At 33.0% G+C, this 27,945-nt stretch overlaps 1 protein-coding gene across 2 annotated transcripts in view; it reads left to right on the forward strand.

Moving 5' to 3' along the window:
* Positions 1 to 27,945, forward strand: part of LOC126884065 (venom allergen 5 2-like) — a 350,744-nt gene that overhangs the window by 56,636 nt on the left and 266,163 nt on the right. Inside the window, exon 2 of one of the 2 annotated variants that reach the window (XM_050649852.1) lies at positions 9,668 to 9,718. The exons of the other annotated variant lie outside the window; for it this stretch is intronic. The gene's annotated coding sequence lies outside the window, so the exon portion shown is untranslated. The remainder of the gene's footprint in view (positions 1 to 9,667; positions 9,719 to 27,945) is intronic. 2 annotated transcript variants of the gene reach the window in all.

The raw sequence follows: 27,945 nt of genomic DNA on the forward strand, positions 1-27,945 counted from the left end.
TGGGCTCGTCGGTAAAGATGAGAGGTTGAATATCTTTAGACACATTCCATCAAAAAACAACATCCGAGACATAGACATAACAGGAGCGTAAATCTACGCCCAACCTGAAAATGACAGTCTCAAGTTTTAATTCCCTAATTACTTTAGAGTAAGTAAGATAATGTTTATGAAAAAACAAAAGATGTAGATCTTTGAAACACACTCAGTGATCAAAAGATCCACAGGTACTGGTTTAACGACCACTCGTACGAAATCAAACAAATGAAATAGAGAATGTGGAAAAATCCCCTTACGAATAACTCACACATCCACTATTTCTGGCTGGGAAAAATTTTTCGAATAGAAAATCTGGTGTTTGGATCTTTGATTCTATTCGAAAAATTTTTCCCAGCCAGAAATAGTGGATGTGTGAGTTATTCGTAAGGGGATTTTTCCACATTCTCTATTTCATTTGTTTGATTTCGTACGAGTGGTCGTTAAACCAGTACCTGTGGATCTTTTGATCACTGAGTGTGTTTCAAAGATCTACATCTTTTGTTTTTTCATAAACATTATCTTACTTACTCTAAAGTAATTAGGGAATTAAAACTTGAGACTGTCATTTTCAGGTTGGGCGTAGATTTACGCTCCTGTTATGTCTATGTCTCGGATGTTGTTTTTTGATGGAATGTGTCTAAAGATATTCAACCTCTCATCTTTACCGACGAGCCCACGGAGGTTGAAGAGGGCGAAACACATTTCTAAGAACTGGTGTTTGGATCTTTGATTCTATTCGAAAAATTTTTCCCAGCCAGAAATAGTGGATGTGTGAGTTATTCGTAAGGGGATTTTTCCACATTCTCTATTTCATTTGTTTGATTTCGTACGAGTGGTCGTTAAACCAGTACCTGTGGATCTTTTGATCACTGAGTGTGTTTCAAAGATCTACATCTTTTGTTTTTTCATAAACATTATCTTACTTACTCTAAAGTAATTAGGGAATTAAAACTTGAGACTGTCATTTTCAGGTTGGGCGTAGATTTACGCTCCTGTTATGTCTATGTCTCGGATGTTGTTTTTTGATGGAATGTGTCTAAAGATATTCAACCTCTCATCTTTACCGACGAGCCCACGGAGGTTGAAGAGGGCGAAACACATTTCTAAGAACTGGTGTTTGGATCTTTGATTCTATTCGAAAAATTTTTCCCAGCCAGAAATAGTGGATGTGTGAGTTATTCGTAAGGGGATTTTTCCACATTCTCTATTTCATTTGTTTGATTTCGTACGAGTGGTCGTTAAACCAGTACCTGTGGATCTTTTGATCACTGAGTGTGTTTCAAAGATCTACATCTTTTGTTTTTTCATAAACATTATCTTACTTACTCTAAAGTAATTAGGGAATTAAAACTTGAGACTGTCATTTTCAGGTTGGGCGTAGATTTACGCTCCTGTTATGTCTATGTCTCGGATGTTGTTTTTTGATGGAATGTGTCTAAAGATATTCAACCTCTCATCTTTACCGACGAGCCCACGGAGGTTGAAGAGGGCGAAACACATTTCTAAGAACTGGTGTTTGGATCTTTGATTCTATTCGAAAAATTTTTCCCAGCCAGAAATAGTGGATGTGTGAGTTATTCGTAAGGGGATTTTTCCACATTCTCTATTTCATTTGTTTGATTTCGTACGAGTGGTCGTTAAACCAGTACCTGTGGATCTTTTGATCACTGAGTGTGTTTCAAAGATCTACATCTTTTGTTTTTTCATAAACATTATCTTACTTACTCTAAAGTAATTAGGGAATTAAAACTTGAGACTGTCATTTTCAGGTTGGGCGTAGATTTACGCTCCTGTTATGTCTATGTCTCGGATGTTGTTTTTTGATGGAATGTGTCTAAAGATATTCAACCTCTCATCTTTACCGACGAGCCCACGGAGGTTGAAGAGGGCGAAACACATTTCTAAGAACTGGTGTTTGGATCTTTGATTCTATTCGAAAAATTTTTCCCAGCCAGAAATAGTGGATGTGTGAGTTATTCGTAAGGGGATTTTTCCACATTCTCTATTTCATTTGTTTGATTTCGTACGAGTGGTCGTTAAACCAGTACCTGTGGATCTTTTGATCACTGAGTGTGTTTCAAAGATCTACATCTTTTGTTTTTTCATAAACATTATCTTACTTACTCTAAAGTAATTAGGGAATTAAAACTTGAGACTGTCATTTTCAGGTTGGGCGTAGATTTACGCTCCTGTTATGTCTATGTCTCGGATGTTGTTTTTTGATGGAATGTGTCTAAAGATATTCAACCTCTCATCTTTACCGACGAGCCCACGGAGGTTGAAGAGGGCGAAACACATTTCTAAGAACTGGTGTTTGGATCTTTGATTCTATTCGAAAAATTTTTCCCAGCCAGAAATAGTGGATGTGTGAGTTATTCGTAAGGGGATTTTTCCACATTCTCTATTTCATTTGTTTGATTTCGTACGAGTGGTCGTTAAACCAGTACCTGTGGATCTTTTGATCACTGAGTGTGTTTCAAAGATCTACATCTTTTGTTTTTTCATAAACATTATCTTACTTACTCTAAAGTAATTAGGGAATTAAAACTTGAGACTGTCATTTTCAGGTTGGGCGTAGATTTACGCTCCTGTTATGTCTATGTCTCGGATGTTGTTTTTTGATGGAATGTGTCTAAAGATATTCAACCTCTCATCTTTACCGACGAGCCCACGGAGGTTGAAGAGGGCGAAACACATTTCTAAGAACTGGTGTTTGGATCTTTGATTCTATTCGAAAAATTTTTCCCAGCCAGAAATAGTGGATGTGTGAGTTATTCGTAAGGGGATTTTTCCACATTCTCTATTTCATTTGTTTGATTTCGTACGAGTGGTCGTTAAACCAGTACCTGTGGATCTTTTGATCACTGAGTGTGTTTCAAAGATCTACATCTTTTGTTTTTTCATAAACATTATCTTACTTACTCTAAAGTAATTAGGGAATTAAAACTTGAGACTGTCATTTTCAGGTTGGGCGTAGATTTACGCTCCTGTTATGTCTATGTCTCGGATGTTGTTTTTTGATGGAATGTGTCTAAAGATATTCAACCTCTCATCTTTACCGACGAGCCCACGGAGGTTGAAGAGGGCGAAACACATTTCTAAGAACTGGTGTTTGGATCTTTGATTCTATTCGAAAAATTTTTCCCAGCCAGAAATAGTGGATGTGTGAGTTATTCGTAAGGGGATTTTTCCACATTCTCTATTTCATTTGTTTGATTTCGTACGAGTGGTCGTTAAACCAGTACCTGTGGATCTTTTGATCACTGAGTGTGTTTCAAAGATCTACATCTTTTGTTTTTTCATAAACATTATCTTACTTACTCTAAAGTAATTAGGGAATTAAAACTTGAGACTGTCATTTTCAGGTTGGGCGTAGATTTACGCTCCTGTTATGTCTATGTCTCGGATGTTGTTTTTTGATGGAATGTGTCTAAAGATATTCAACCTCTCATCTTTACCGACGAGCCCACGGAGGTTGAAGAGGGCGAAACACATTTCTAAGAACTGGTGTTTGGATCTTTGATTCTATTCGAAAAATTTTTCCCAGCCAGAAATAGTGGATGTGTGAGTTATTCGTAAGGGGATTTTTCCACATTCTCTATTTCATTTGTTTGATTTCGTACGAGTGGTCGTTAAACCAGTACCTGTGGATCTTTTGATCACTGAGTGTGTTTCAAAGATCTACATCTTTTGTTTTTTCATAAACATTATCTTACTTACTCTAAAGTAATTAGGGAATTAAAACTTGAGACTGTCATTTTCAGGTTGGGCGTAGATTTACGCTCCTGTTATGTCTATGTCTCGGATGTTGTTTTTTGATGGAATGTGTCTAAAGATATTCAACCTCTCATCTTTACCGACGAGCCCACGGAGGTTGAAGAGGGCGAAACACATTTCTAAGAACTGGTGTTTGGATCTTTGATTCTATTCGAAAAATTTTTCCCAGCCAGAAATAGTGGATGTGTGAGTTATTCGTAAGGGGATTTTTCCACATTCTCTATTTCATTTGTTTGATTTCGTACGAGTGGTCGTTAAACCAGTACCTGTGGATCTTTTGATCACTGAGTGTGTTTCAAAGATCTACATCTTTTGTTTTTTCATAAACATTATCTTACTTACTCTAAAGTAATTAGGGAATTAAAACTTGAGACTGTCATTTTCAGGTTGGGCGTAGATTTACGCTCCTGTTATGTCTATGTCTCGGATGTTGTTTTTTGATGGAATGTGTCTAAAGATATTCAACCTCTCATCTTTACCGACGAGCCCACGGAGGTTGAAGAGGGCGAAACACATTTCTAAGAACTGGTGTTTGGATCTTTGATTCTATTCGAAAAATTTTTCCCAGCCAGAAATAGTGGATGTGTGAGTTATTCGTAAGGGGATTTTTCCACATTCTCTATTTCATTTGTTTGATATATATATATATGTATATATATATATATATCTATATATATATATATATATATATATATATATATATATATATATATATATATATATATATATATATATCCTGGTTAACATCTAGGCATCTTTGGCACATGATATTAAGTGCAAATAGTGCTTCCCTTGTTCCAAGCCCGTTTCGAAACCCGAATTGAGTATCACTGATGTCAGCGTCTAGTTTTTTGTGAATTCTTGTATGTATCACTTTAAGAAATACTTTTAGTGTGTGTCCCATTAAGCTTATTGTGCGATGGTCGGTGCACAGTTTTGCGTTTGTTTTCTTTGGAATAGTTACAAAAGTTGACAGAAGCCATTCCTTAGGTATTTCTCCTGTTTTATAAATGCAGTTAAAGAGGTCAACCAAAACATTTACTGTTTCATCTTCCACAAGCTTAAGAAGTTCCAATGGAAGTCCATCTGGACCCGGTGATTTGCCATTTTTCATTGTTTTTATAGCATATATTATTTCTTCTTTAGAGATTTGTGGTCCTTCCTCACCTTGTATGTTACCAATATCATGATCCTCTCTTTCATCGGCAAAGAGTTCTTCTATATAATTCTTCCAGGTCGTAAGCTTTTCTTGTAGATCAGTTATTACTTGGCCATTTGCGTTGTATAGCACATTGGGATGCTTCCTTTTTTGTATACCTGCCAATTCTTTTACCTTTTTATGTAGGTTAAACGTGTCATGTTTTAATTGCAGTTCTTCAATTTCTTCAAATTTTCTTCTGTAAAAGTTTTCTTTCGCTGACCTTATTTCATCTCTAATTTGCTTGTGTATCTCGTTGTATTTTTGTTTGCATTTTCCCTTAAACTGTCTTCGTTCCTCCATGAGACTTAAAATTTTCTCTGTCATCCATTCTTGTCTTTTTGTCGTATTTCCTCTGCTAAGAGGAAAGCTATGTCCAGCTATGTCATGTCCAGCTACGTTTAAAAATACGTTTAAAGAGAAGTGAGAGATCAAGTACAAAAAGCAAACAGATAGCAGGATGTCCTAATAGGACGTAACCGACACATTAGCTGTGAGATGAAATCAAGTATCTACAAGGCCAATATAGAGAATGCTGGAAACAGCTGAATTAAGAATGCTCAGAAGAATTACAGGAAACACTCTGAGAGACCGAGTAAGGAGTGATGAGATCAGAGCAAAATGTAACGCGCAGAGCATAAACGAGTAAACACAAAATAGAAAAAAATGGAACAATAATATCAGTAGAATGGTAGACACAAGAGTCAGTAAAATAACGAGGTACAATCATTATGTAGTACAAGAAATATCGGCCGGCAAGAGATGAAGAGACAATTTTACATGCAGGCAACGAACAAACAAAATTGCTTATATAAAGGAAGAAGAGGACCATTTACTCACATTTTTGAACTCTCCTACAGTTTTTATTGTAGAGTTATAATCCCTACTCCCAACCCTTAGCGTCTATTCAAACTTTGTTTTATGAAAAAATCTTTCTTCCTGAGCTACCGAGACTACCCAGTTATAACCACACAGGTGACTATGACGTGGTTCGTTTTTCTTTTATATATTATGTAGTGTTGTGCTCTGTATTCTCTTCTTGTCATGAGATCGAGATGCCTGTTATTAATTACATTAATTAATTAATTTAATTGCTACTCATAAAACAAAATAAAATTTAATAAACTTTTTCAATAAAACACATTCTCAGGGTAATTGATTGTATGTATTACCTTTATTTTGTGGCTTCTAGTATTTCTCGTTGCTTGTTTTATCCAGGAAAAACAGGGAAATAAATATACTCAAAAACTCATATAAATTTTATAACTACTATTTATTTATATACTATGCCATAAATATACAAAATTCAAATTTATGCTAAACTTTATTCTATTGTAAAATTTCTTATCTAATCATTAAAAAAACATTTAATTCTATTATCTCCTTTGTGAACCACATTCATTTAACTAAATCGGAAGACTGTTCTTATTATTATTATAAATAGAAATCAAATTTTAATTTCCACTTTTTAAATAGATTACCAATATCTTCTATGAATTTATGAATGAATAATTGATGTTGTAATACCATTAAGTTGACTTGGCTTAAAAAAAAACAAATATGGTATGTAATACAAAACAACTCTCCCTTTTCACAAATAATCTGACTAACCTTTGCCGACATCCTTACTTATTCTGCTGGATTGTCCTTAGATCTCCCACAACGTGCTCCTCGGATTCTGCAAACTGTGCTTCTCCTTCAACTGTTTCAAAAAAACAGTACTCGTTCGAATTCTCTCCTCAAATTAAAATCTCTGACTCGATAAAAATAATATCAATCTATAGAATCTATACAATCAATCAATAGAATCCAAAGATTTTTTTTCTCAGCTAGGTACCTCGTGCAAAGTTTATATAATACTGCTACTCGTTACTGACAGAAACTGGAATCTTTTCGGACACAAGGAGTTTGTACTTCTCGACCTTTCTCTCATCAGTTTGAAACTCACCACTCTATTCTCCTTCCATAATTCTCATAGCCAATCACAAGCATTCACCAAACATCATATCCATCATATACTTTATTTTCTTAAGAAAAAATAGTATTGTATACAAAATTTCTTTCTTCTCAATTTCTGGGAGATATTAAAATTATTTTTATTTACAATCTAAGAAAACCCAATATCCTAAACTATACAAAAATGTTTACTATCATTTCTTTCTAGGAAGTCATTTAGAAAGCATTGTCTATTGTTAAATCACCTCGGTATACATTAACTATCTAAACAAACTGTTCTAGTCCGTTCTTTGAAATTTATAAAATGTTAAGGGCAACATGATTCACTGCTCGATGGTAACGTGTGGATGCTTTTGGATGACTTTTAAATGGTTTTTCAATAAACTTTTTATACCATTATACAAACGAAGTTTTTACTTGTTCTGTATGATTTTTAATTATGGTATACAGCCAGCTACTGGGACTTTCCCGTTAATATTATTTCTCCTTAGAGTTTTTTTCTGTTATGTATTATCAAATTATCTACACCTTTTCTTATGATACACTATTTTGTAGTTAAACATACTTCTGTCAACTACACTTTACAGAAATAATAGAAAAAATTTCATTTATTACCTCGTAAATAATATCAGTATAAATGTCTCAGTGTACAAAGCAGACGCAGTAAAGCTTTCAGCATCTTTAGGTGTTGCACAAAGAACAACTAGTATTCTATTACAAAAACGCAATTGTCAAAGTTTAACGACAAAACTTTGTACACGATACAGTGGCTATACCACCGCACAGTGGAAAATCTCTGTTTGAATTCAACTGTTTGATTAAATGCCTTTGTCAAAGTTGAGTCAATTATCTGCTTTGAGTAAATTCACCCTCATCGGGCCACCAAACGGTTGGTTCCATTCTGGTGATTAAATAAATAAAACGAGGACAAAAGACACTTCGACCTATTTCCTCTTGTTCCCGTATGTTTCTGCGACTTCTTCAAGTGAAAATAATGTTACAAAGAACGAGATAAAATAAAAGTAAAAAGTAGGTAACGGGAAAGGTAAATGGTAAATTGGGCTGCGCAAATACGATATTTTATTATTATATTCTTCCGTAAAAACGCTCAAAGAATTCGAGAATTTTCAAATGTAAAACATATAATATTATATCACGGTCAATTGTTTTATGACGCGGATATTTTACAGACGGTTTCAATGAAAAGAAAATATTAGGCTTAAAATTATTTTGGAGATAAAAAGCGGAAAACGTAAAAAAATTTGTTTTGAGCAGAAGTTAACTTTAGATGTTATGTTCAAAGGTATTGGTGAATTACGTTTAAATAGTTTTTTATCCAAAACGTGTTCTAATTCGTATATGGTTAAAGTCAAACAATACCTAACGCTCACACGGAATTTTACCCTTGTTGCCATATTTTAAATTTGAAAAAATATATAGAGAATAATCAGATTTTCTTGACGTGCCATTTCTATTACAGCCAACATTGTATTGGCTTAAACTAGTGACGAGTATACCTATATGACTTCATTATTATATTTGGTGAGACGGTAAATGGTAACTGACGTCTGTCATAATATTGGAGATTAAATACCGGGTGTCGACTTATATTTTCCCCCATTTTAACTGCCTATAACTTCTAAACGACTCAAGATAGAAATATGAGGTGTTCTCTGAAATGTTTTATTTTAGTAAAAGTTTTGTCTAAATGGATTGAATTTTTTATATCGCTTTCAAATACGAAAAAAAAATGGCGGAATTTTGAAAAAAAACTTTGATGACTTTTTTTAATGGGACACCCTGTATATTTCTTTGTAAATTAAAAGAAAGGTCATTCACCTATCCAGCGATATAAAGTTATTCAAAATCGGTTGTTAAATCACTAAGAAATTAATTTTTAAAATTAGAGGTGCAACGTGGATATCACATACCTAAATAACATAACTAAGCAAATTGATATTGTTGTGATTTCCACATTGCATCTCTCATTTTAAAAATTAATTGCTTACTCATTTGACAACCAATTTTAAAAAAATTTATATCGCTGCATAGGTAAATGACCGTTTTCTCAAGTTTTTAGGTAAATGACCATTTTTTATATCGGTTTTAAATAAAAAATGGCGGATTTAAAAAAAACGTTGACTTTTTTTATTAAAACACCCAGTATATTTTTTTGTAACTTGAAAAACGGTCATTTACCTATCCAGCGATATAATTTTTTTTAAAATCGGTTGTCAAATGAATGAGCAATTAATGGAAATCACATAACATAATATCAATTTGCTTAGGTATGTTATTTAGGTATATGATATCCACGTTGCACCTCTCATTTTAAAAATTAATTACTCAGTGATTTGACAACCGATTTTGAAAAACATTATATCGCTGGATAGGTGAATGACCTTTCGTTCAATTTACAAAGAATATACTGGGTGTTCCAATAAAAAAAAGTCAACAATGTTTTTTTTCCAAAATCCGCCATTTTTTTCGTATTTGAAAGCGATATAAAAAATTCAATCCATTGAAACAAAACTTTTACTACAATAAAACATTTCAGCGAAAACCGCATATTTCTATCTTAAGCCGTTTAGAAGTTATAGACAGTTAAAATGGGGGAAAGTATAATTGGACACCCGGTATAATGTCAAATTATTGTTTTCGAATTATATTTTATTTATTTTATTTATTTTTTCACGACAGGTTATTCCAACTTCACTTCCCGCTCCCCTATATTCTTGATTGGTCCATTAGGTTCGTAATTATTAATTTTAAAAGAAACACAAAAGTAGTTAGAGGGTTCCGTTATTTGGGAAGGCACTAATTTGCATATTATTGCACTTGCACAGAGGTTAAAATTTAAAGTTTCTTCCTAAGCCACGCCTTAGCATTAAATCAGTTCAATACTCATTAGTAAAATTCAATGTGAGTAACCAATCACAAACTCTAAAGACGGTTCTTAGACAATTTTTAGATGCGCCATAATATGCAAAGTAGTGCCTTCCCAAATGACTGGACCTCTATGCAAATTAGTAAGTTAATTACAATACGTAATTAGTAAGTCAAACAGATTACAAAATATAATAGTCCATTGAAATGTTAAATTTTTTAGGCCATACCTTGCATTTGTTAGATGAGTCAATTTTATTTTTTTAATGTGTAGGAGGAATCAGTAGAAGCTTAAGTTTAAGCTTTTGGGGTCGCCACCCTTGTCCCCCGGCCGCCATCTTGTAAAAGGGGTGCAAAGGGGTTTCGCGCTATATCTCGTAAACTACCAAGCCTACTAAAAATCTAATAAAACATAAAATATAGCAAATTAAATTTTCTATAATTTTGTTTCTATTCCTTTTTATCGTCAAGTGACTAACAAAAATGTATCCCTCATAGGGATACAATAAAAGCAAGACGTTAGACTTACTTTTCTATCTTGATATTATTTTATTCATACAATTTATTATGATTTTAACATTCCTATGCTATTATTAATCTATTTTTGACCTGTTAAAATTTAGAACCCTAAGTATATATAGAAAAGCCCCAAGAAGTTATTTGAGGACAAATTCGCCGGTCCAGAAGAAGAATGACGCAACCGCAAAATGCAAAATTCTTAAGAAGAGCAAAAAAACTATTTTTAAATATTTAAAATAGGGATTAAATGAAGAGTAATTGACCAGGAGTATCGGTATGGCCTTTGTTTTTTGACAACGATGGCTTTTATTTCCATCGATATTGGTTCGAATTTCATTATCTTCCATGCTTCCATACCGCCATGATGTGAACTTGTCAGATTGAGCTCATTGGTACCTCGGGCGTATAACACTGGATATTTTATACATCCATGTTATAAATCACATCTACTTCATATGTTCCTATGACGGATCAATTATAAAGGGTTTATACCCAAATATTTTTACTTTGGTGGTTAGCATGTAGATTCTAAGATAACACTGATGATGATCGGTCAACCGATCGAAAACTAGTTATATCTTTGATGTAGCCCTGTATAGGGATTTTAACAAATATACCTTTTATAAAGGATTTTATGTTTTTGTAATGGTATACAGCCAACTACAGGAAATTTTTCCTCGTGGATTTAAAAAAATACACTTTCTTCAAATAAACTTTTTTACCCCATGCCTAGATTATTTGTCACATTGGAATTACTAAAAATCGATTATCTATAACAAGAAATCGAATTTAACTGACTTGGCAACATTTAGCGCGCCTATGAGTATAATAATTATTCAAATAATGAGTGGGTTGCATGTGTGAGTCCATACTAAATAAGTAATTAAATAAAACACGTTCTCACAATCAAATTATTTACATCGGACGACCGGTTTCGCTGTCTATACTTTGAACAGCATCTTCAAGTCCTGGTTAAAAGTAAATTACGTGATTCCGGAATAAGGGATGATTTTAGCGGATTATACCGGAATCGTGTAATTTACGTTTAACCGGGACTTGAAGATGCTGTGCAAAGTATAGACAGCGAAACCGGTCGTCCGATGTAAATAATTTGATTGTGAGAACGTCTTTTATTTCATTACTTACATAAGAGTCAGTGTTATCACAATATTGTGCCTTCGTTTTTGATAGTATAGTGTCACTGTCACTGTCGTACTGCTGACGCACTCTTGCCGCACTGTTGAAAGTTCGCAGAACTTTCAAACAAAATAATATTGATAACGCGCTGATGTAGTCTCTTAATGAAAGTTAAACTTCTTCTTTTTCTTTTTTGCCAATACTTCTTCGTCCATTTGGTGACTTATCTCGTGCTATTCGTACTATCCTATCCTCTGCCATTCTACTAATGTGTTCGTTCCCCATTCTGTTACTATGACCTTTACATACTGCTTGTATTATTTCGTCCATTATCATATTAAAGAGCAGTGGGCTTAACGAGTCACCTTGTCTGACTCCGCTTTGTATTGTTATAAACTGTGTTAGTTTTCCATTTATTTTTGCCTGTATTCGATCACGGAAGTAGATGTTTTCGATGGTTTGTATAATATTGATTGGTATGATGGTATGTTTCTTCTATACAGTAGATGTAAGACGTCTTCGACTTGGATGCGATCGAAAGCCTTTGTCAGGTCTATAAATTATCTGATAGATTATCTGAAAGACTCTAGGGAAAAAGTTTTATTTACTGATTTTATACAAAGTTTTAATTTAAAATGCAAAAATAAAGAACCAACACGAATTTTTACAGACAAAAATGGAAAAACTTCTAAAAGTAAATTAGATTATTTTCTTACAAATTGGCCACATCAATATAAAGAAACTACCAAAGACTTTGTTTTGGGTGATCATCTTGGTTTGGAATTTTTATTAATAGATGCTAAAACTGAAACAGGACAAGTAGTATAGTATAGTTGATCCAAAAGATGGCATAACCCAGACATCCAAAGTGAAAGTTATCCTTCAACACCAAATTGTTCTATATGGTCCACACAATGTCCAGAAAAAAGTCACACCATTTTGAGCGTCGGGTTTGGGGGGAGAGGGGGGAGAAATCGGTAAATTCGTAGTTTTTCAAGTTTTTCGCCAATATTTCTAAAACTATACGGTTTAGCATGAACAACCCTCTATACAAAATTGTTCTACATTAAATTTGAAATAAAAAAGGCCCTATGCATAATATTTCTAAAATAAATGATTCCAAAGTTACGGAGGTAGTATAGTATAACTGGTCCAAAAAAGGCCTAACCAAAACATCCAAAGTAAAAGTTTTTCTCCAACACCAAAATGTTCTATATGGTCCACATATTGTTCAGTAAATAGTTACACCATTTTGAGCATCCGGTTTGGGAGGGAGATGGGAGAGAAGCCGGTAAATTAGTAGTTTTTTTTTATGTTTTTCGTCAATATTTCTAAAACTATGCTTTAGCGTAAACAATGTTATATACAAAAATGTTCTACATGAAATTTGAAACAAAATATGTTCTATACATAATTGTTATAAAATCAACGGTTCCAGAGTTACAGAGGGTAAAATGTCGAAGTTTTCGATACTTTTTATATTTTTTGGGCAATACTTATGATATAACTATTCCAAAAACCCAGACATCCAAAGTGAAAGTTATCCTTCAACACCAAATTGTTCTATATGGTCCACATAATGTTCAAAAAAAAGTCACACCATTTTGAGCGTGGGGTTTGGGGGGGGAGAGGGGAGGGAAATCGGTAAATATAAAAAGTATCAATAACTTCCAATTTTCACCCTCCGTAACTCTGGAACCGTTGATTTTATAACAATTATGTATAGAACCTTTTTTGTTTTAAATTGTATGTAGAATATTTTTCTATAGAACATTCCTTACGCTAAAGCGTAGTTTAAGAAATATTGACGAAAAACGTAAAAAAAACTACTAATTTACCGACTTCTCCCCCATCTCTCCCCCAAACCGGACGCTCAAAATGGTGTAACTTTTTACTGAACAATATGTGGACCATATAGAACAATTTGGTGTTAAAGGAAAACTTTTACTTTGGATGTCTGGGTTAGGCCTTTTTTTGGACCAATTATACTATACTACCTCCGTAACTTTGGAACCGTTCATTTTAGAAGGGTTATGCATAGGGCCTTTTTTATTTCAAATTTAATGTAGAACAATTTTGTGTAGACGATTGTTCATGCTAAACCGCTTAGTTTTAGAAATATTGACGAAAATGTAAAAAACTACGAATTTGCAGATTTCTTTCCCCTCTCCACCCCAAACCCGACGCCCAAAATGGTGTGACTTTTTTCTGAACATTATGTGGACCATATAGAACAATTTGGTGTTGGAGGATAACTTTCACTTTGGATGTCTGGGTTTGGGTCTAACTATACCATACTAAAGGTAAAATAAGTCAAAACGTAACGTTTAGAAACCTTTCTCAATCGAATTTATTAAATTTACAAAGTAGTTTTTTTTATTTTGAAGAGGTTAACGAATGTCTCGATGACGTTAATTTGGCATTTGAAACATTTTTGAGGGTACTGACGTACCATATTGACATATCTTGTCCAATGACTAGTAAAATAATTCGCAATGAGCCTAAAAATAGTTGGGTAACAAATTATATAGTACAGGAGGGAAATGATTTGAGAAGTCTTTTTTGGCTATCAAATAACCTCCAAAATATAGATATGCATTTGAAATATAAAGAAAAAAAGAAGCAGTATGTCAAATTAATCGACGAAGCAAAAAAGAGTTTCTTTCAAAATAGTTTAGAATGTAAGAATACTATACAACAGAAGCAGAAGTTTATATGGCGCACGGTAAATAACAAAATAGGTAAGACGGTAAAACGTAATAATTGTGACAAAATCCAACTTGTTTGTTAAAATTATCACAAATAAATATGAGATGGCAAACGCTTTTGTAGAGCATTTTACTACTTGCCCTAAAAATAAAATCATAGATATTTTTGAAGATTCCAATATTTGATCATTACACTACACAACATGTAGATAAATCATTTTATTTTTTTCCTGTAGATGAATGTGAAGTCAGAGAGGTTATTGGCTCCTTGAAAAATGTTACCTCAGTAGGTATTGATTGCATATCGACTAAATTAATAAAGTGTATTAGTGAATATATAGCGAAACCACTTGCAGACTTAATAAATTTATCAGTGGCCCAAGGTATCTTCCTACATAGCTTGAAGATAGGAGTTGTAACTCCAATATTCAAGAGTGGAGATAATTCTCTTTTAGATAATTATAGGCCAGTTACGGTATCTACTGTTTTGGGTAAAGTTTTTGAAAAATGTGTATACAAAAGAATGTATAGCTTCCTTAATAAATACAATATATTATGTTCTAACCAACACGGATTTCTGCCTGGAAGATCAACAGAGGGTGCTACTGCTGAATTACTCAGTTTCATTCACAATGCACTGGATCGGGGTGATTTTGTGGATGCATTTTTCTTTGATCTTTCAAAGGCATTTGATACTATAAACGTAAGAGTTGCTATAGAGAAGTTAAAAAATATTGGTTTTCGGGGTCAGTTCTCATTATGGCTGTCATCATATTTACATTCTAGGAAAATTCTCGTTAAACTTAACGACTGTCGATCATACTATGGTGATGTTGATATTGGGGTCCCTTTAATATTCATATGCTATATTAATGATTTGCCCAGATATGTCAGTTCAAATAACATATTAATGTATGCAGATGACACAACTATTGCTACATCTGCTTCTAGTGTTGAGGAATTAACTGTCTTACTGAATGTTATATCAGAAGACTTTACAGGATGGTGTAAAAAGAATGCTTTGGTTTTTAATGCTAAAAAGACCACTAGCATGCAATTCTACTATAGATCTAACTCAAGTCATCAGTTCTCTATCAAAGTAAATGATAGCATGGTTCATTCTACAACTACCACTAAACTTTTGGGTTTGTATCTAGATAGTAATATGAGCTAGGAATCTCAAATTAATCCAAATAAACCCAAATAAATTTCGAGGCAAACTAAAATCGTACTTATTGCAAAATTGTTTCTGTAGTGTAAGCGAATATATGGGTGATGTAAATAAGTGATTCTATGTACTGTTTGTATTTTATCTTATAATAATTTTTAAGTGATATTTTATATACGTATATATTTGTATTTTAAACTGACGTATCCTATATCATGTAAATGATCTTGCAGGACAAATAAATTATTCTATTCTATTCTATTCTATTCTATTCTATAAAACATGGATATGCTGGTTTATTGTATTAGATGGCCTTTTCTTTGATTTTTATTAGTACAAATACGGCGTCTACGTAGGATCTTCCGGATCTGAATCCGTGTTGTTGATCTAATAAAGTTGTTAGTTTAATGATTTTATTGGTTAGGACTTTTGTAGTAAACTTAAGTTCGGTGTTCAGTAGATTTATACCTCTATAATTTGTTGGGATCTTCTTTACCTCCTTTCTTGAACATTGGTATCATTATACTATTTCTCTATGCGTCTGGTATTTTGCAGTGCAATACTAGTTTTTTATAAGTTTTGTCATCCCTAGGGTTATACTTTCTCCTCCGTGTTTTAGAAGTTCGTTGGTTATTCCATCTGGTCCTGGTGAATCTCTATTATGAAATTTATACTGCAGGAAATAATAGCATAATACTCTATAGTTAAAATAGATAAAAATTAGTCTTCTTTGTTGCACACAACAATAATTATTTTTTCATAAACGATTTTAGCGCATATTTAAATAAAAAGTATTTTTCATACTTGTTTTAAATAGAAGCTTAATCCGATAATAATCGCAAATAAAATATAGATACACTATGGTGTATTTATAGTATAATAAATATGTGCAAGAAAATAACATAGTACTAAAACTACTCCTTTGAAATGCAATAAAGTTGCAAAACTGATACGTTATTTTGGAGCATAAACTTAAATTGAAAACCATCGTCTTTAGAGCAATTCTACGCGAAAATTATTATTTTGTGTTGTGCAGTTCGGAATAGCTTGTTAAGATAGTTACAGAGGTTCTGTTAGTAAATTGCAATGGCACATTGGCGTTTTCAGACAAAAGTCCGGGAGGATAAACTAAATGGTTTAGTTTTAAACTAATGTGTAATGCGAGGATATCAAACTTGAAGTTTAATTGTGGGATTTTGTGTTTACGTGTCAAAATTTCTAAAGTTGCGAAACTACTAATTTATATATTTATATGTAGCATATTGTCTGTAAACTAATATACGGTATATTTAAATAATATAACTAAATTCCTATTTTCGTCACTTGTGCTTCCGAAAAATAGATTGATGAAGCGACTATTAATACCCATCTAAAAAACTAAATTACCTTAATTAATTAAATGACCTTAAAAGGGAAGACTGAGTTTCAAAACATAGAAGATCTGGGAAAATGAACAAATCCTTCTGCATGTGTATCATCCTTTAACACTTATTCTTCTTTTTATTGTAATAGGACTATGTTCTGTTTCTTCTGTTACAGTCTTTGCTGCGATCCGGAGCTCCAACTCTCGTACCATCGTTTTTTGGGTCTTCCTATGGGTCGCTTGTTGTTGGGCTTCTGTGTTTTTTTCCCAATGCGCCATACGTTCAGGGTCCATCCGATCTACGTGGTCTCTCCACATGCGTCGTCGCGCTCTTGTCCATCTCACTACATCTTGAACGCCTAGCTCTCTCAATGTGTCTTCGTTTCGTATTCCATCTCTGAGTGTGATACCTCTTATGGATCTTAGGGTTTTCATCTCTGTTGTTCTCATTATTTGTTTGGTCTTTGTTGTCTCGGTCCTTGTCTCAGCTGCGTATGCCATTTAACACGTTGGCGGAAATAACAGCTATAGACGTCTAATTTCAATTGGTGTAATGTGACACGAAGTCTATAGACGACATTTTTAGAATAACGAGTTGTGACAAAAAATTGGTGTCATTACATCTGCAGATGCATATTAAATGTGCCAAGATGTCCATGGTCATCGTCCTCATGTTTACAAAACTGTTAAAAGTCATTGATTTCATAAACTATAAGCGCTAAAAGAAATACAGCAAGTTCCCTATTATGCTATTGATTATGTATTTTAGAAAAGAACAACAACGTTAACAGACGGAGAGCTAGAGCCGAAAAATCATCGTCATAAGTAATATGGAGTTTGGCATGTGAAATGTGTCTATTGTGTATTGATAATTATGACCTCTTTCAGGCTGATACCTCAGTGGATACAGGAAGTAGCAATAAGGGATGAAACGGGAAAGTTATTGTAGTCATTAAAGGTTTTCACCTCCTATTTTGTTAAACCTCCATCGATTTACATGAAAATTGGCGACTAGTTAGAGCATACCTCAAGAAATAAAACTGATTTGGTGCCAACTTGCACTTTTACCCTGGGGGTGGATACCACCCCTTCTCGGGGGTGAAAACTATTTTATTAAAAATAACTCCACAAATGGATAAAGCAACAAATTTTAAGTAAAATTTGTTATATTATGTTATTAAAATAAATCAATACTTTTTGAGTTATTAAAGATCAAAGATTTGTCTATCTAAAAGCACATGCGTGAAGTTACGGATGATAAAAAGAACATATTAATTAATTGTATGTTAGTAAAATATTATTTTTATAGTATTTACATATTTAATTGAATTTTTTCTATCAATATAAACTGAATATGTTCAGAAACTGGGGGTGTCAAATAACGGGTACTAGGCACCAGCTAATTCACCCCTTTCTCAAAAACGCACCAATTTAAATAATAGAACTCCACGGTTTTTTCAAATTTAGAGGTCTATTGACGTATGAGACAATAAAATCCCGTTAACGTTGTAGTTCCTTTTAGCTCTCATATTTTGAACATAATCAATAGCCTATATTCTACTTTTAGTCCATTGTTTCACGGTTTTTGCTCTAAATTTTAAAGAACCGCTTGGATTGACATGAAATTTGGCATGTGTATAGCTTACATGTCAAATAAAAAAAGTGATATTGTGCCGATGTGTGCTTTTGCCCTGGGGGTGACTTTCACCCCCTCTTGGGGGTGAAAAAATATATGTCCAAAATAAGTCCGATAATGGGTAAACTGACTAATTTTTAGTAACTTTTGTTCTATAGAGCTTTTTCGCCAAGTCAACACTTTTCGAGTTATTTGCGAGTGAAAATGTTCATTTTTCAACAAAATAACCACATTTTTAGACGGCTTTTCGCAAATAACTCAAAAAGTAAGTATTTTGTCGAAAAAAAACGTTTTTAGCAAAAATGTAGCCTATAAAAAAGTAAAAAATGGTGTACGCGTTAGGTCTCTGGATCTCGTAGGACCAGAGTTATAGCTAATGGAAAATAGATTCATATTCACCAAATTTCAAATAGAATATTTCGACGTGAAATATCCAAAAAATTAAGCACTTTTTGGGGAAAACCCATTATGACTATTTTAAAGTGTTTAAAAAAATATTTATTTCTGTTTCTACAAAAAGTTTCTAGCATTAAATTTAAGCAAGTTACGCTCAAAATAAAGTTGGTCCCTTTTTTTTTGCAAAAAAAAAGTCGGGAAGACCAACCCCTAATTAGCAACTTAAATGAAATTAATCGTTACCGCTCCACAAATTATTTTACTTATGTTGTGTTTATCTGATCTGTAAGTTTCATCGATTCAAAGTGCTTATTTTTGAAAAAATTTGGTTTCAAACTAAAATTTTTAAAAATTTAAATTTTGAAAAATATGCTTTTTTTCAAAATAACTTAAAAATTGTCACAAATACCAAAAATCTCGAAAAACAAAGAAAGTCAGATTTGCTTTTCTGAATATCATGTATTTTTTTGTTTTTCTGCTAGACAAAAATTGATTAAGATTTGGTGTTTCTAAATTTGCATACATTCGTGATCAGTGACCCGCTCAACCCCTTTTAACTACAGCCCTTTCAATAATAAGGATTTTGAACCGATGAAACTTACAAATCATATAAACAATATATACACGAGTCAAGAAACTTGTGAAGTCGTAACGATTAAGTTCATTTAAGATACTAATTAGGGGGTGATTTTCTCGATTTTTTTACCAAAACCAAAATGGGACTAACTTTATTTTGAGCGTAACTTGTTTAATTTTGTTGCTAGAATTTTTGTTTATAAAACAAAAATGAAGCTTTTTTTAAACACTAAATAAGTTGTAATGAGATTTCCCCGAAATGTGCTTAATTTTTGGTTATTTTACGTTAAAATATTCCATTTGGAATTTGACGAATATGAACCTATTTTTCATTAGCTTTAACTCTGCTTCTACTAGGTGTAGAGACGTGATGTATACACCATTTTTTTAAATTTTTTACAGGCTATATTTTTGCTCAGAATGTTTTTTCGACAAAATACTTACTATTTGAGTTATTTGCGGAAAACTGTCTAAAAGCGTGGTTATTTTGTTGAAAAAATGAACATATTCACTGCCAAATAACTAGAAAAGTATTGACTTAATGAAAAAACACTATAGGAAAAAAGTTACTTAAAATTAGCCAGTTTATCCATTTCCTGACTTTCTTTAGACGAATATTTTTTCACCCCCAACAGAAGGTGAAAATCACCCCCAGGGCAAAAGCACATATCGGCACAATATCACTTTTTCCTTTGACTTGTTAGCTATGTGTATGCCAAATTTCATGTCAATCCAAGCGGTTCTTTAAAATTTAGAGGTTTTGCAATATTTTACCGTTAAAGAACGGACTATTTGCAAAATACATATTGTAAGTGTCACAACACTTGCTTATACATTTGACGCACTGTCCGTCAACGTGTTAAGGACATTGGCGATCATCATGGCTCTCCTCATTCCACTCCACTGTTTTAAATTTTTCAACCAGGACGGGCGTTGCCTCCTCGGTCCTCTTTTTCCTTTCACTTTTCTCTTTTTCTCTTTTTTCTTTAGTTTAAATAGATGTCGCTAATGCCTCCAGCAGTAAACAACTGTTTATTATTTTGCTTAGTAGACAGCCAAAAGTTTACTTTAGGATATACCACAGGCAGTTCTGATGACTCTTAAAAGAAGAGTACAGTAAAACCTCGATATACCGGACTAATTGGGGGACGGGGTGTCCGTTAAAGCCGAAAGTCCGTTATACAAAAGTAGGTTTAAAATAAATAAAAAAAACTTGATTTTGAAAATATGCACACTGTATTTAGATATAAATAAAAAACAGAAAACACAAACAAAATTCTATTTAATTGTCTTCGGACATTCGTCGTGAAGTGACATTGATATCGACGCGCTTGCTTTCGGTAATCCTGATTTGAAAAACAAATCAAGTTGTGTTTGCACTTTTGAAGTTTGCTGTTTTTTGTGAACTTCGTTATTTGAAGAATAATCAATAAATGTTATTAGATCGTCGAGATGCGATATTACCTCTGATATCTTTATTTTTGGCAGTGTTGTTTTGCCTTCTTTGCTACCTTCACAACCATCCTCATTTTTTAGGTTCAAAACTTCGTGTGCTATTTCACTTTCAGTCATGATATTATACGCGGGGTCACCTTCATCTACTTCTAGCCATTGTAAAACATCGTTCTCAGCTACCTACTTCTTCTCCGGCATTATTATGTATTGTCCTACAGAAATCAGGAATTTCCAACCCTTCTAAACCTATGTCTGCATCTTGTTCTATCCATCAAATAATTTTTTCTTTTGCAAGGTATTTGCCCTCTGGTATTTTCTGCATTATCTTCATCATGCAATGCAGCCATTACTTCATCTAAAAATATCTGCGAGATATTCGTTTGGTTTCCAAAATTGTTCCCTGATCGATTGTTTGAATAAGCGACGTTGTATTTTTTGGCAAAAACATACAACTAAAGTTTGTAGGTAGGTGTAGAGTTTGTGGTCCAGACGGACCCCGTTGGTATTCAATGTATCTTGGTATGTGACAGGTTAAGCGCGTATGGCGTATAATATTAATAGGATATTTTTAATTTTTTTTAAGTTTGAACGGATTTTTTGTCCGTTATATCCGAATTCCGTTAAATAGAGGTCCGTTATCGAGGTTTTACTTTACTTTTCTTGTTTTATTTTGCTCATATTTGAGTACTAAACCAGAATTCTGTTGGATTTTTATTTATACTACAAACACATTAAAGATGCAGAAATAAACAAACCAAGGCACGTTGAATGTTACGAGGAGCACTCCCAAATCATGATTTACAATGTATATACATTGTAAATCCCAAATCATAATTTACAAAGTTTATACATTTTAAATCATGATTCGGGAGTGCTCTTCGTAACATTCAACCTGTATTGGTTTGTTGATTTCTAGTGCATCTTTATTGTATTTTTGGTATAGATAAGCGGACAGGTGATGAATGCAAATTGTAGATTCTCCCATGTCCGCTATTTATCAGCCTGTTGGCTTTATAATTCTTAAAAGGCTCGGACTATAAATTGTCACCAAGGATTCTGCATTCCTACCCAAAAACAATGTTCTCTTTTATATTTTGTTTAAGTTTATAATTATTATATATATCTAGATTTGCTTATTGATCAGGATTCATTATGTAGAAGTACCACTCTTCTTCTTTTAATTTTCGTTCTTCAAATAATTATTATTCTCCAATTAGGCTATTGCTTAGGTTCAAAATAAGGGAGCTAAAAGGAACTACAACATTAACGGGATTTTATTATCTCATATGGTCAATAGACCTCTAAATTTGAAAAAACCGCGGAGTGCTACAATTTAAATGGGTGCGTTTTTAGGAAAGGGGTGAATTAGTCCCTAGGCGCAGAGTGAAGTAAGTTCTATGCACTTTTGGTACAACTACGTCTACAAGAAAATTGTTCCAGGTTAAATTTACTATTGAAATATCACATTCTAAAGTGAAAAATATATTTTCAGAAGAAAAGCAAGAAAAAACACGAAAGAACGTAATTTTGTTTTTTGCCCCATAGCTTTTTTCCACAGGGATATAGGTATAGGCATTGTTTCAGCGAAAAATACCTTCCATCCTTCTTCTTTAAAATGAACTTTAGTAAAAGTCTCTACCATTTACAGTTTCCAAAATATTATTTTTTCAGAGTTCGCCACTAACAGCATTTTTGGGTCATTTTCCCCATTATTTCGCAAACATTGTTCTGACTTTTTCCAACGTAGCTTTAGGTATATGCAATGTTACATTTAATAGGAAGAAAAGTCAATTAGGTACCTATAAAAGGGTCTATTGTGGAAGGTTGTATGACTTTTTCTAAGCAAGATAATATCTTGAAGATTTTTAACAATCATAATATGGTTGTCCAAAATTTTATACTTTTGTTGATTTTTGATATATTTTACGATTATTTTTAAATGTCTGATTGCGTATAACTTTTTTATTGTATATTTAGATATATAAATTGTACAACTTTATAACTTTTACAACGTATAACTTTTTTATTGTATATTTTGATTGTACAATAAAAAAGAAAGCTTATTTTCTTTACTTTAAAATGGAGTATTGCAAATAATTCTAGGACTATTTTTGAACAAGATATCCGTAGGATATCCAAGGGTATCCGTAATTTGAGAAAAAATTTAATTTTTTTTTATTTTTTTTTTCAATTAGAAGAATATAATTTGATATTGTAACATAATTTTTAATTGCAAATAACTTTTCTTAATAACACTTTTCATGATTTTGAAATATAAAGGTACTGTACTCTTGAGCGAAATTCATATTTTTTAACATACCTTGTACACTATTGCTATTATATATCTGATGGTTGCATCTTAGGTTTTAGAATGCAGAGCATTTTATAAAACACAATTTTTTTCATAAAGTTATTAATAAAAAAGTTTTCCATATGGTTCCAACTTAGTGGGACCTATTGAGTGTGTATATGTCACATTTTGAAAAAGCATATCTTGTTTAAAAATAGTCCTAGAATTTTTTACAATACACCATTTTAAAGTAAAGAAAATAAGCTTTCTTTTTTATTGTACAATGTATATACCTAAATATACAATAAAAAAAAGTTATAATAAGAAATTTAAAAATAATCGTAAAATATATCAAAAATCATTAAAAGTATAACATTTTGAACAACCATATCTTGCTCAAAAATAATCAAACAGCCTTTCACAGGACACCATTTTAAAGGTAATTGACATGTCTTCCTATCAAATGTACATTGTATATACCTAAATCTACGTAGAAAACAGTTACAGAACAATGTTTGCGAAATAGTGAGGAAAATGGTCCAAAAATGCTGTGAGTGGCAAAATTTGAAAAATCAAATTTCATAAACTGTAAATCCTAGAAAATTTTAACAAAGTTCATTTGAAAGAAGAAGGATGGAAGTTATTTTTCGCTGAAGCAATGCCTATACCTACGGTGACCATATGTACTTATTTAAGTAGGACAGTACTTATTTTTAATATTGTCCTAATGTACTTTAAAACCTTTCTAAGGACACGTGAATGTACTTATTTTTTCTAAAAAATGAATATTTTTATCTTTTACTACTTTTAAACAAATTTCTTTGTATACTGTTCCAGGTATTGCAGCTTTTGGGTCTTGATGGTTTCCAATATTTCCATTCTTTTGTTGACTCTTCTCATGACTTCGTTGTTTGTTACAGGCTCGGTCCATGCTATCTTCAGGTACCTTCACCCACAATTCAAATGCTTTCAACTTTTTAGTAGTCGATGCGTTAAGTGTCCATGCTTCTATCCCGTAAAGCAGAGTCGAGAAAGTATAACACCTTGCCAGCCTAACTCTCAAGTCTAATTTCAGTTCTCTTGCACAAAATACCTTTCTCATTTTATTTAAGTTGGTTCTTGCCTCCTCTATTCGAACTTTGATTTCTTTGAAGTAATCGTTTGTGTGATTAATTTTTGTGCCAAGATAGTTGTAGTTTTCAACTTGTTCTAAAGTTTTACCTTTAATTGTCAGGCTTTTATCATTATTTTGGGTTTTTGATATCCTCATAAATTTAGTTTTCTTGAAGTTTACTGATAATCCATATTGTTTTCCATACTCTGTTTGGAGGTCTTGTTGTCCGGAGGTTGTCCGCTATTATGGTAGTGTCGTCCGCATATCTAATGTTGTTAATTGGCGTTCCATTTAGGTACCTTTATTCCTGCTGTTTCTCCCTCAAGAACTTTTTTCATAATTTCTTCAGAGTATGCATTTAATAGTAGTAGTGACAATACACACCCTGTCGCACTCCTCTTTTAATTTCGAACTCTTCTGATGTGTGTTCGTTAATGCGTATGGGTGCCTGCTGTTTATGATATATATTTGTTATAATTCAAAGGTCATTGTATTGTAATTGTTTTGCTTTGAGGACGTCCATTAGCTCTTTGTGGCGGACTTTATTGAAAGCATTGCTGTAATCTATGAAACGGACGTACATATCCTGGTTCACATCCAAGCATCTCTGGATTAGTAGTGTAAATCCAAAGTGGGTTTCTTCAATATCCATATCAAGTGTTTGGTAAATGCGTTTATGAATGATCTTTAAAAACATTTTAAGTGTGTGAGACATCAGGATTATGGTGCGGTAGTCGCACACAAAACTTCACTGCGTAAGTGAAACATTTTTACACAAAATGTGTAACCTACCTAGAAAACTGGAGTACAAATTTTCATGCATTTAAACTATTCAAAAGCATAGATCTAAAGCGGGCTCCACATTCTCGGCGAAGTTACTTCGCCAAAGTTGACCGAAGTTCGAAGTACCCTCTCTACACACTCGTTCTATTTCGCGAGGAAGTGCGATACCGACAAAGAGCGGTGCGATACCGACAAAGACCCCTTTGACCAGACCAACAGAGAATGGAAGTAGAACGAAGTGAGGCAAAGTTACACAAGGTGGCCGTCTACACTCTCGTACTTGTTGAACCTCGATCGACTTCGGCGAGAGTGCGGAGCTCGCATAAGAAGTGAAATAACATGGAACGATGTTTGTTATTCTCTCGAAGCTTTTAAATTATATATCAAGGCAACCATGTTAAACGAAGATCAACTCTTTGACGAACTGGGAATTTTGAAAGACGTGGCTACAAGTGAAAAAATTTCTGAGTGGAACAGAGAAGAAAAAAATAGTCAGGATCGATGGCTTAAAGTTTTTAAGTGTGTAGATCAATTCAAACTGAAAAACTTACAAATATTATGCGAATTTATTTTTTGTCTTCCGGGTACTAGTGCGGCTATCGAGTATTTATTTTCTGTAATAAATAATTCACAAATGTCCATATCCACTCTCAAGGCAGCGATGCTGGTGTACGCAAATTTTGATGAGACTTGTATGAAATGTTTCATTTACTTCAGTCGAAGCCGGACCTTCTTAAATTAATTTTAAGTTCAGAAAAATATGAATGATGCAAAAAACCGGAAGAAGATGAGGCTATTCCAGGTCCCTCATTTAAAAACTCTTAATTACAGGCTTGTAACTGTTTCAAAGTTAATGTAATGTGTTATGTTTAGTTTAATTGATATAATTTTTTATGTATAGCTACATAGTTTATTTATTTTTAATGTCAAAAAGTTATATTTGTCCAATAACAAGATACATTTTGCGTTTTTAATACATTTTTGTTTTTTGTACTTATTTTTCTTTGAAAAGATATGGTCACCGTACCTATACCTATAATATCACTGTGGAGAAAAGTTATGGGGCAAAAAACAAAATTGCTTTCGTTCGTGTTTTTTTCTTGCTTTTCTTTTGAATATATTTTTGTAAACAAAAATATTTTTGACTTTAATATACGATGTTTCGATAGTAAATTTAACCTGGAAGAATTTTCCTGTAGACGTGTTTTTACCAAAAGTGCATAGAACTCACCCTAATTCGCCCTGTGCCTAGGGACTAATTCACCCCTTTCTCAAAAACGCACCCCTTTAAATGGTAGCACTCCGCGGGTTTTTCATATTTAGGGGTCCATTGACTATATAAAATAATAAAGCCCCGTTAACGTTATAGTTCCTTTCTAAAATACATAATCATTAGCCTAAATAATTATGGTGGTCTTTATGATTTTTATTATTTTCATTACTTTTTAATATTTTAACAAAGAAATATTTTATTTATATATTTTATAGTCTTTTCTTTAAAAGTGATCGATACTTAACACTACTTTTCACGTTTGATTAAAATAAAACTAAGATAAATCTTTTTCGCCACATAAACTTATCAGGGCCAAAAAGTTTTGTGATACTCTCTTCCAAAATTTAATATCTTTTAGATAGTTAAGATCTTTCGTCACGTATATCCGAAGATGTTATCCATAGCAAAAATGTGTGTGACTGTGTATCTAGGCTTTGAAATCTAGAAGCAGGAGGAGAGGAAACAGAAATACAGGGATGTACCCTAAACTTCTTAGGTGTGAAAAGGAAAACTTTGAAACAATTTGATTTAAAAAGCCAGAACTAACAATTTAGGATTCTAATGTATATGTGTCTCGTCGTTTGTTAAGTTGTATCTCGCATATTGTTTTTTAGATTTTGATTGCTTATTTCATTACTTCTTATGTTTCATCTTTTTTTCGAAAAGGGGCATATTTGGATTATGTATACTCAAACTTCTTCTTCACGTGCCATCTCCGCTACGGAGGTTGGCAATCATTATAGCTATTTTATTTATTGAGGCAGTAGCTCTAAATAGTTGTTTTGAGCTGCATCCAAACCATTCTCTCAGGTTCTTCAGTCATGAAATTCGTCTTCTTCCGATGCTTCTTCTGCCATCTATCTTTCCTTGCATTATGAGTCGCAGGATGCCATACTTCTCGCTCCGCATCACATGTCCGAGATACTGTAGTTTTCTTTCTTTAATTGTAAGTTCAACTTCCTTCTCTTTACCTATTCTTCTCAGTAATTCGTTGTTCGTAACTATATCTACCCAGGAAACCCTCATAATTCTTCTATAGGTCCACATTTCAAAGGCGTTAAGTCGTCTCATTGTCTCTACATTTAACGTCCATGATTCCACTCCATAGTATAGTACACTGTATACATAACGTTTTGTTAGGCGTACTTTAAGAGCTAATGTTAAATCTTTACTATATAGGACCTTTTTCATTTTCATAAAATTAGAACGTGCTTTTTAGATTCTGACTTTGATTTCTGCAGTGTAGTCATTATTTTCTGTTATAAGTGTTCCTAGGTAAGTGTATTTTTTTACTTTTTCGATCTGCTGGCCCTCTACTATCAAGATTTCGTTATTATTATGGTTGTTTTTACTAATTTTCATAAACTTCGCCTTTTTGATATTGAGAAAGAGTCCGTACTCCTTACTACACCTTACTATTTTACTCATGAGTCTTTGCAGGTCTTGTAAACTGTCGGCTATTAATACTGTATCATCTGCATATCTGATGTTGTTAACTAAGTCTCCATTTACTCTTATGCCGACTGTTTCATCTTCCAGAGTTTCTCGCATTACCTCTTCAGAATAAGCGTTAAATAATAGAGATGACAGTATGCAGCCTTGCCTGACTCCTCTCTTTATTTCCATTTCTTCAGATGTTTCTGTGTTATTAGTCTTAAATCTCTGTCATCTAGG

The sequence above is a fragment of the Diabrotica virgifera genome, chromosome 4, assembly GCF_917563875.1.
Source record: "Diabrotica virgifera virgifera chromosome 4, PGI_DIABVI_V3a".
Classification (NCBI taxonomy): Eukaryota; Metazoa; Arthropoda; class Insecta; order Coleoptera; family Chrysomelidae; genus Diabrotica; species Diabrotica virgifera.